This window comes from Daphnia pulicaria, chromosome 3 (assembly GCF_021234035.1).
Source record: "Daphnia pulicaria isolate SC F1-1A chromosome 3, SC_F0-13Bv2, whole genome shotgun sequence".
NCBI lineage: Eukaryota > Metazoa > Arthropoda > Branchiopoda > Diplostraca > Daphniidae > Daphnia > Daphnia pulicaria.
The window spans coordinates 6,531,103-6,541,496 of NC_060915.1; the positions used below are offsets into that span (position 1 = coordinate 6,531,103).

The following is a 10,394-nucleotide window of genomic DNA, read 5'->3' on the forward strand; positions in this document are numbered from 1 at the left end:
ATTGGCTCTACAGCAAAGAGAAAATGTCCAACCCGAAATTCAACCGAACCGGAGATCCCGAACTCGAGTACCTCTCCAAATTCACAGTCAGCGGACTCTGGACTCTTTGCTACACCAATCGTACATTTCGCTTAAATCATTTTTAAAGACCATCAAATTGAATTCAAATGACGTGGATTTTTCTTTCAGCTGGAGAGACGGAACGCTACTGTTTCAACATCGATTATTTCCCAACGGAAGAGTACAGTCCCGATCCCAATGACTCGACACTCTCAATCCCTTGTAAGAGAAGTTTTATTATTATTCCGGGCTCCTAATGGATAGCTACATTGATGTTTATTTATTTTGATTCCAACAGATGCGGTCTTGAGGTCGGCTCCGTTCTTTTTCATGGCCACTGTTGGTCGTCGGAGAGATTTTCTGTTTCCTCGGCCACTTTGCACCTAGGAGACGCTATTGCACTTTTCTATCCGGCGTCAATTTGATCCTTTCCGGTATTTTATTTCGATTGGAATTATTTTTTAAATTTTGATCAAGTTTATTTTTGTTTTTAAATTTTTTATTCAGGATTGTTACTTTTACTCGGTCTGGTTGTTTACGTCTCGGTTTTCACGGCTGAAATCGGAAGTAAATTAAGGCCCAGCTCATCATTACAACCGCCAATGTTCACCTACACCTACGGCTACAGTTTCCATGTGGTAGTCATCGGTTTCTTAGCTGGCAAGGTATTTTCATAACCATCATTTTATACATTTAAATTGATTTTAAATTATACCATATATTTGTAATGAGCATACACAGCTCATACATGTAAATTGACGAGTAAACTGGAAAGACAAGAACAGGTTCTAACTCCTTCTTGTCTGCCCTCCTTTAAACGAGAGACCGGAACCATCCACGCCCAGATTTAATTGGGATGTTCACGTATGTTTCCCTTCCCCTATTCGAGTATAAATACTCGTGGTTTTGGTACTTGAAGGCAGAGTTCTCTCAGCTCTCCTTCAAGCTCCAGCTCCAGAAGTAAGATCACCCTTCTCATACTTTATATTGTGTACTCGTATATTGTATGTGTGCTGTGGAAGAATACATGGTATTACAAGAAAGATCTCTACAATTGGAGGTCCCAACGAGACTGAACGCTTTAGTTAAGAAATTAGATTAAGTCAGTCATTGTTGGTAGACTTTAAAAAGTGGAGACTTCTTGCTATCTGTGTTCTTCTCGGTACTGACGTATACCGGTGTTACGATAATAGAAAGTATATTTGGAAAAGTCGAAACGCACCACCCTATTGGAGGTAAGCGGATGCCTGATACTCTGAGTACTACTGAGACTACTCTCAACTCCTTCTTTACCACTCTCTATCCTGTTCTATCCGACGACAACCCACCTTCCACACACCCAACATTAGAGACCGCCAACCCTTCACCTTCACAAACTACACACCTATCAAGCCCCGAAATAATTGCTGCCCGTAATACCTTTTTAACGAATTGGAAGGCATCAGTAGAGATTGAATCTTCTTACTTGGCTGAAATAACTAAACCCCACCAAACATCCTCCGTACGTAAACTAGCGTCACAACTAGAAGAAGAACGAAAGAAAGCGCATAAAGCAACGAATAACACTATAAACCTATACGTCTATCTTCTTGTTAAGGATAAACTTGAATCCACCGTTACCCCAGAAACCATAAGGGAAACCACAAAATCCCTGAAAAATTATATTAAGTTTCTCACAGGAGACGAAAATAGCGTAGATCCCTTAGTACAACAATTGCAAATCGTTCACGGTAAACAGCGCGAATTCACCACCGAATTAACTACAGTATTACAACGGGAAGCACTTTTACAACAGGCAGGACTTCGGAAAGTTAATACTGAACTAATCAAAGAAAAAGAAAAAACAGATAAAAAGTGGAAAGCCGCTGAGGAAAAACTTAAAGAAAACAGAGACGAACTTAATAAATTAGATCAAGTAAGAAAAGATAATTCTACAAATTTAAAACTTTTAGACGACTCCCAGAGACACGTAGAAACATTACAAAAATACATACAGGATACCGCGACCCATAACGCAGACTGTGAAAAATTAACAACTGACCTCGAAGCTCAGAAAACACAACTTGAACAACAGCTCAGAGCTGCGATAGAAAACAGTGAATAACTTAAAAAAGCTTTAGACCTCAATCAGAAACACGTTTCCGCAGTAGAAACAAATAGTATAGAAGCAAACAGTACCCTTGAGACCGAAAAAACAGAACTAGAAACTCGTTTGACCGCCTCCCAGAAACATAACGAGACACTCGACAGTGAACTCGCTAAATTGAAACTTGAAGTCCAATCAGCTAAACAGGTTATCACCCAAACAACTGAGACCAAAGAGAAACTCCATAATAATTACGTTGCCGCTACATTTCAAAATAAAAAATACGAAACAGAAATAAAAGATCTACGTGATAAACAGGAAACTTTAGAAAATACAATAGTCAACCTTGAATTTCGGATTCAGGATCTAAAAGAAAGAGAAAAAGCTTATTACGAAGCAGAAGACCAATACGAAAGGAACTTTCAGGACATCGCAAATAAAACTTTTGAAACAACCAAATTCTTAGACGAACTCCAAAACTTTACGGGAAGAGATTCTCTTGATAAATCTCTACATACAGAACTTGAAACAGAAAAAACAGATACAATAACAAATCTCCAGGAAATAATAGATAACCTCATTGCACAGAATAATAGTCAGGCAACAACCATTTTTCAACTACAAAAACACAACACAATACTAAAGAAAAACCGTAGAGTCAGTATCTCAAACATGGGAGTAGGAACCGGAGCAGGTCAAAACGGTGACGACGACGCAAGTACATCAAAAACCACTTTTACATCACGATTAAGCAAGACTTTACTTACCGCTCCTGATGCGACCATCATGGACAACGTAACAAAACCAATAGTAAAAGTTTTAGGCGAATTATTTTCTCGGGAAGATAAGAAATCTATACCAACATTCAAAGGCAAAAGTACGGACAAACTCATTACTGAATGGCTTAAGGCTGCAGAACACGTAGCGCGGAATAATGATTGGGATGACGACCAAAAGATCCGTTTCTTTTCAGATCGCCTTAAGGGGGAAGCCCTCGAATGGCATGATAATTACGCAGAAGAGCAGGGGGACGATTTAAATTACGACGATTGGAGATATGAAATCATCGAACGGTTCCAAGATTCTTTCGACATAGCAGCCCTTAGAAAGAAATTTAATAAACTAAAACAAAAACCAGAAGAAAATTGTAGAACATTTGTGTCAAGGCTCACTAGTCTCTACGACAGCATAGAAGGAAAGATGGAAAAATTAGACGCTAACAACAAAACCGAAGTAGAAGATGCGCTACATAGTGTCGTAAAAAAGATGAGGGACGATATTAAAATTAAGACGCTATTGCAAGGACTATTGCCAAAAATAAAAGCCGAGTTATATTTGCGAATGCCAGAGGATTTTAACGATTTTGATCAATTGTGCAAACAATTGTTCATTTCCGAACAAATTTTACAAAATAAAGAGAATAACGAAGACAAGGAAATTTCAGCGGTAATTGCGGGTATTACACACCATGAGAAGCAACAAGACGATGCATTGACCCAACAAAAAACTGAAATCGACCTAATCAAGCAACAATTGGCTGATTTAGGAGCCATTACTAAAAGACGACACTCCTCACAGGAAAATATCGCGACTATCAGCGCAGTGGATCGTTTTGATTCCAGGAGAACAACTTCCTTGGACCGCCGTCCAAGACAGGAGGACGCACGAGTCCACTTCGACAGACCCAGGACAGAAGGATCTCCCCGACCACAAGGAAACCGAGACTCCAGTTACAGCCGAAGCAGGGACACAAGCTACTCCCGTAGCAGGGATCAGAGCCCATCGAGTAACAGGGAGCGCAGTGATTCGCGTGATAACGGACGATCTTATTCAAGGTTTAGAGATCCAAGATATAATAATAATAGATACAGGGAACCCCGCTATAATAACAACAGATTTAGGGAACAACGCCAATATAATAACTATAATCCCAGATTTACAAATAGGCCATTCCGGCCCCGACAGGGATACGGTGGACAACGAAACGAATATAATAACACACCAAGAGAGTGGCCTACCGTACAGAATAATAACGCATATAGCGGAAGCGTAAACCCCAGTAACAACCAACGACTAGGTCAGAGAGATATAGTTTGTCATAAGTGCAACAAACGAGGACACATCGCGCGAGAATGTTGGACCGACATGGCCCGCATCAACCGCCAATACCGTCAGAATTAAACAATTGGGAAAACGTAGCAATTAACTCACTCCTAACTCTCCATAACTTGACCCCGCCCGCCCAACATATTATACCACCCCTTCTTAGAATCCCAATTTTAATCTTTGATATTAATGCCAAAGGATTGATAGACACCGGCGCTGCCGCCAGTCTTCTTTCTTCTGAACTTTTATTCAAACTACGAGATAAAAACATAAGAAAATCGCTTAATAATGATAATTCACCCATCTTTAAAACAGTGTCAGGACAGGCTTTGCGAACTTTCGGAAAATTTGAGTTCCCGATTACAATCAATAAAGATCATACTTTTCTTCATTACTTCTACGTAATAGAAGCTTTGCAGGAAGATTGCATCCTTGGAATAGATTTTCTTTCTCACCACAACGTAAAAGTAAACGCTAAAAATAGGGAAATCCATTACGACCATGCGCAAAACCAGCAAATGCTAAGAACTGTCTGTCCCATATATAGCTTGACTATTGGCGAAAGTCAGCATGAGATACCACTAACACCACATTGTGAAGTAACCAACAACTTACCGGAATTATCGTTCATTAGACGACCTTTTGAACTTTGCAATGCCCAAGATTCGCTTGATAGAGCACTTGCGGGTACTAAAAAATATATTTCCTATCAAAAAGATTTAATAACATCACAGCCAGAAAATACCAAGATCATGTTTCACAAACCTGACATAGAAGGAAACAGAGCTGTATTAGGTCCAATCAACGCACAAAACGAAAACGCAGTTTCGTCCACAAACCCAATACCGAAACCAAAACCAGTAACTGTCGCGATTAGTAAAATACGGAATTCCATCGATAGAGCATTAACAAATCGTAGAGCAGAAGTTTCAAAATTGCGATGCTTCGAAATCCCATACCCTGTACCAGTTAGAAAACCAATTGTCGGAATAAACAAAGCTGACGTAGAAAATAATTTAGCTAGCATTGACGATGCCCCACTAACTGGAAAAGACTACCTTAACCTAAAACCTTTCCAACAGTTCCAAATTAACAACACACTGTCACCAAAACCGGTAGAAAAAGTTGAATTTGACCTCAAACACCTAGACAAACAAGAAACAGCGGTCGTACTTGACTTACTTACGAAACATGGGCAACTCTTTTCGGATAAAGATTCAGAATTGGGACTGGCAATCGGTGTAAAACATTACATCAATACAGGAAACAATGCTCCTGTAAGCATGCGACAGCGACGTACACCCGAAGCACTACGTCCACAAGTTTGGAAACAACTACGTAGCATGCTAGATAATAACATCATACGGATTAGTTCAAGCCCGTACGCAGCAGCTATTGTAATGACTTTGAAAAAAGACGGCAGCCTACGCCTATGCATCGATTACAGATGGCTCAATAAAATCACGATCAAAGATAAATTCCCATTACCACGCATAGACGACACCATCGATGCTTTATACGGAGCTCGTTATTTTTCCACTCTAGACTTAATCAGTGGATATTGGCAAATAGAGATCAATGAGGCAGACAAACACAAAACGGCTTTTATTTGCGAATTAGGACTATTTGAATTTAATCGAATGCCGTTCGGATTAACAAACGCACCAAGTACGTTCCAAAGAGCAATGAATGACATTTTTAGAGAAGTATTATACAAATATGTCGTAGTATACCTGGATGACATTATTGTATATAGTAAAACATTTGAAGAACACCTTGGACATTTAGCAAAAGTATTCTGCATATTAAAAACGGCAGGAATACGACTAAAACGGATCAAATGCGAATTTTTTAAACAAGAAATCGAATATTTAGGATACATCATTTCAAGAAGAGGCATAACACCAATTTATAAGAAAATTGAAGCTATTACAACATATCCACAACCGACTAACCAAAAAGAATTAGGATCCTTTTTAGGCCTGGCTAGCTATTACCATATTTATACGATCTTTTGCGGAAAAGGCACACCCGCTAACGGCACTTACAAAGAAAACAGCACAATGGAAAGGGGGGGAAGAAGAAAGGGACGCCTTTAACTGTATTATTCAATGTCTGACTTCTAAACCTATCCTAAGCTACCCGGATTTCACGCGCGAATTTATCATCTATACGGATGCGTCAGGATACGGCATAGGAGCAGTATTGGCCCAAATGCAGACTCCTCCCCCACCAGAAGAAACCGACAAGTCCAAAAAACCAGTTTGGTATCCAAAACAACAAGATCAGGAAGTCGTTATAGCATATACATCCAAACATTTGAATGAGCGAGAAGCACAATGGGCAACGATTGAAAAAGAATGTTTTGCCATCGTTCATGCGATAGAAGTTTTCAGAACTTATTTGTATGGGAGAAAGTTTGTTGTATTCACCGACCATCGACCATTGGAATGGTTATTCGGGAAAGCAAGCACAAATGGAAGACTCCAGAGATGGGCACTTAAGATCCAGGAGTACGATATGACAATTGGATATCGACCAGGCAAATCACACCAAAATGCTGATTGCCTAAGCCGTATTCCATTTGTTCCATTTGACCCTGCAGTACCCCCGCCGTCCACAATTGCGGCAATACTTTTCGAACCAAATCCTGAAAAAGCAGCGGAGAAAATAGTGCGATACGTACAGTCCCCTCCATAAGTATGGGATCACCCCGCGCCGTTCCATAAGGCGGCGTGTATTTTTCATATGGGTTTTTCGGGTGGCAAAAATCGAAAAAATGACATAAATTCACCAAACTTGGGATTTATGTCATTTTACGTTTTTTGTATTGTCTGAATTTTTTTCAGAATTTTTCCCCTATTTTTTATGCCTAGAAAAGTGGCGCACAAAGTATTGGATCACTCCGACGCCGGCCGTGTTGTCTTATGGCGCAAATGGGCTTTTCATATTGCTTTTTATATAATTAATTTTCTAGAAGGAATTTTTATTTTCAAACCCTGTATACTATACCCTTTCATAAATTTACTGTCAGTTTTTCATGATGATATGAATTATTTTCGAATTTTCCCAGATTTATTCGTTTCCCGAGTTTCTGAAATAAGAGACTGCAGAAGACTTCATTTAGGGTTTATAACCTCTATCAGCTGGCGTAGGCCGGAAAATTAGTGTCGTTTCTATACACCACTGGCGCTCTGCTTCCTTTTTTACTTAAGGGGCGTATAGAAACGACACTAATTTTCCGGCCTACGGCAGGCGATAGAGGTTGCAAACCCTAAATGAACTCTTCTGTAGTCTCTTATTTTAGCAACTGGGAAAATTAATAAATCTGGGAAAATTCGGAAATGGTTCCGATCATAATGGAAATCTTACAGTTAATTTATAAAAGGGAAATGTAAAAAGGGTTTGAATATAAAAATTCCTTCTTAAAAATTAAATATATAAAAAGCAATATGAAAAGCCCATTTGCGCCATAAGACAACACGGCCGGCGTCGGAGTGATCCGATACTTTGTGCGCCACTTTTCTAGGCATAAAAAATAGGGGAAAAATTCTGAAAAAAATTCAGACAATAGAAAAAACGTAAAATGACATAAATCCCAAGTTTGGTGAATTTATGTCATTTTTTCGATTTTTGCCACCCGAAAAACCCATATGAAAAATACACGCCGCCTTATGGAACGGCGCGGGGTGATCCCATACTTATGGAGGGAACTGTATCTCTTCACAGACCGCCCATACCAAAACCACAGAGATGGGGAGAAATTAACGAACGACGAGACGCACAACAGATCCAAGACCCTCCCCTTCCAGATAATGTTAAGAAAACCGAAATCAGTGAATGGGCAAAACTACAGCGTGCCGATAAATATTGTCAATCATTAATAGATAAAATAGGTGTTGAAGCCGGCGAAGAGGCTGGGGACCAAACCCGACTTGAAGCTAACAAAGAAGTTAGGGGCCAAGTAAAACTTGAAGCTAATCATAGGGACCAAGTTAGAAACGAAGCTAGCCAAATGGCTGGGGACCGTAATACGAGCGAAGCTACCCATGGGGTCAGGGACCGCAATACACTTGAAGCCAGAAATAGATACGGGGACCAAGTGAAAAAAGAAACTAGTGAAATTACAGAAGATAAAATAAAAACTAAGCGATATAAATATAATGATAAAGGAGAAATAATTGACTTACATAACCGATTGATAGTGCCATTAGTTAAAGTAAAAGAAATTATAGAAGCAAACCACGATCACATGCTTGCAGGACATCTAGGTATAGCAAAGACTTTAGCAAGGATCAAAAGACAATATAAATGGCCTCAGATGAAACAACACGTCGTATTACATGTAAATAGTTGTTTACTGTGTGCACGCCGAAAATCATTTGGGACAACCAAAGCACCATTAAAACCCCTTCCACCAGTAGAATCAGTTTGGGAAAGGATTGCAATGGATGTAGTAGGACCTATTCAGGAAAGTAACAAAGGTTACCGCTATATATTAGTAATATCAGATTATGCGAGTAGATTCGTTTTCACTATTCCAATGAAAAATCAGACAGCACAAACTATAGCCAGATGCCTCGTAAACAAAATTATAACAAAATATGGAGCCCCACAACACGTACTCACAGACAGAGGAACGAATTTCTTATCATCATTAGTAAACGAAATCTGTGTACTTTTCAAAATAAAACAAATGAGAACAACTGCGTACCACCCACAAACAGATGGCCTAGTTGAGCGATTCAATAGGACACTCTGTGATATGCTTGCGTGTTACGTACACGACGAGCCAGAAGAATGGGACAAATATCTACCCTTCGTTACGTTCGCGTATAATACAGCAATCCAATCCACCTTAAAGGAATGCCCCTTCTACTTATTCTTTGGTAGAGCACCTCTCTTACCAAACGATATAAAGATCAACAGTAGATATGACACCAGACACGACGACCGCATCGTATACGCAGAAAAATGGGAAAACGCCAAGAAATTAGCTCGCAACCATTTGTTTAAAGCACAGACGAAACAAAAAGAATACTATGACAAGGGAACAAAAACCTGCGTATATTCCGTCGGACAAACGGTATTAGTAAAAGCACCACCTACAGCCGGAAAGTTCATTAATCGTTGGAATGGACCTTTTGTAATTACCAGAAGTTTCTCTAACGTTAATTATGAAATAGAAAGTATTCCCAAAAGTAAACAGCGACGTGCTATAGTTCATGTCAATAGATTAAAACCATACACTGCAAGAGCACCTGAAATTCCACCAAATGCCCAGAGAGAGAGAATGACTGAACCGAATAAAACGGAACCCATTACATTTGGAATACCACCACACGCAGAGACATTCAACCAACCCGTAAAACGAGGACGAGGACGACCTAGGAAGACAAACCCAGCACCAAAAACTATTCCTACCGGCGTTCCCAGTCGAAGGACACCACCCCACCAAAATAACATACATCAGGACACATCACGGAGATCGGAAACACCCGAAATTAATTATGCTCACCTGACACAACGAAGAAATAATAACTACCCGAATACGCGTTCAACAAAATCACACACCCAGTGGAGACCTCAACAATCTTCAACACACCCTAAAATACCACCCCCTGAGTATAGACCCATTTTCACAGAAAGAGTTACCCAAAGAGAAGTACCGGACTTCCCAGTAACGCGGGACGGGCACGGACGACTAATCCACCATATACCTGTAGCCCACCCCAGCCGTCCTTATTTTTATAACCAAAGACAGAGAGAGGTCTCAACTTACGATGACTCTCCCTATAACCACAACGAATCCCAAGACAAATCACCCTTACGGCAAACCCGATACAACCTACGACGAAGATATTAACCCATCATAAAGGATTTTGTAAATAGTTGAATTTCTTTTCACGCAGATGGCCAATCATATACCAGTGCTCATCTGTATAGCAATAATTATACCCACCGTTACGAATTTATACATGCCTGTTTGCGACTGCAACAAAGCCAAGACTCGAGGAATTCTGGACATCAATAAACCCTACTATTGCCAACCAGACAAGACCAGCGTTTCTCACAAGAACCGCTTCAGCACGAACTATACACTCATCACCAAGCAGAAACCAACCCTCACCTGGAAAGGATG

At 40.0% G+C, this 10,394-nt stretch overlaps 1 long non-coding RNA gene across 1 annotated transcript; it reads left to right on the forward strand.

The window, feature by feature from the left end:
* The first annotated feature begins 26 nt into the window (after positions 1-26).
* On the forward strand, positions 27-778 carry LOC124329562. The gene is made up of 3 exons (XR_006916821.1): positions 27-120; positions 190-282; positions 359-778. It is a non-coding gene; the product is annotated as an uncharacterized LOC124329562 (long non-coding RNA).
* The last annotated feature ends 9,616 nt before the right edge of the window (positions 779-10,394 follow it).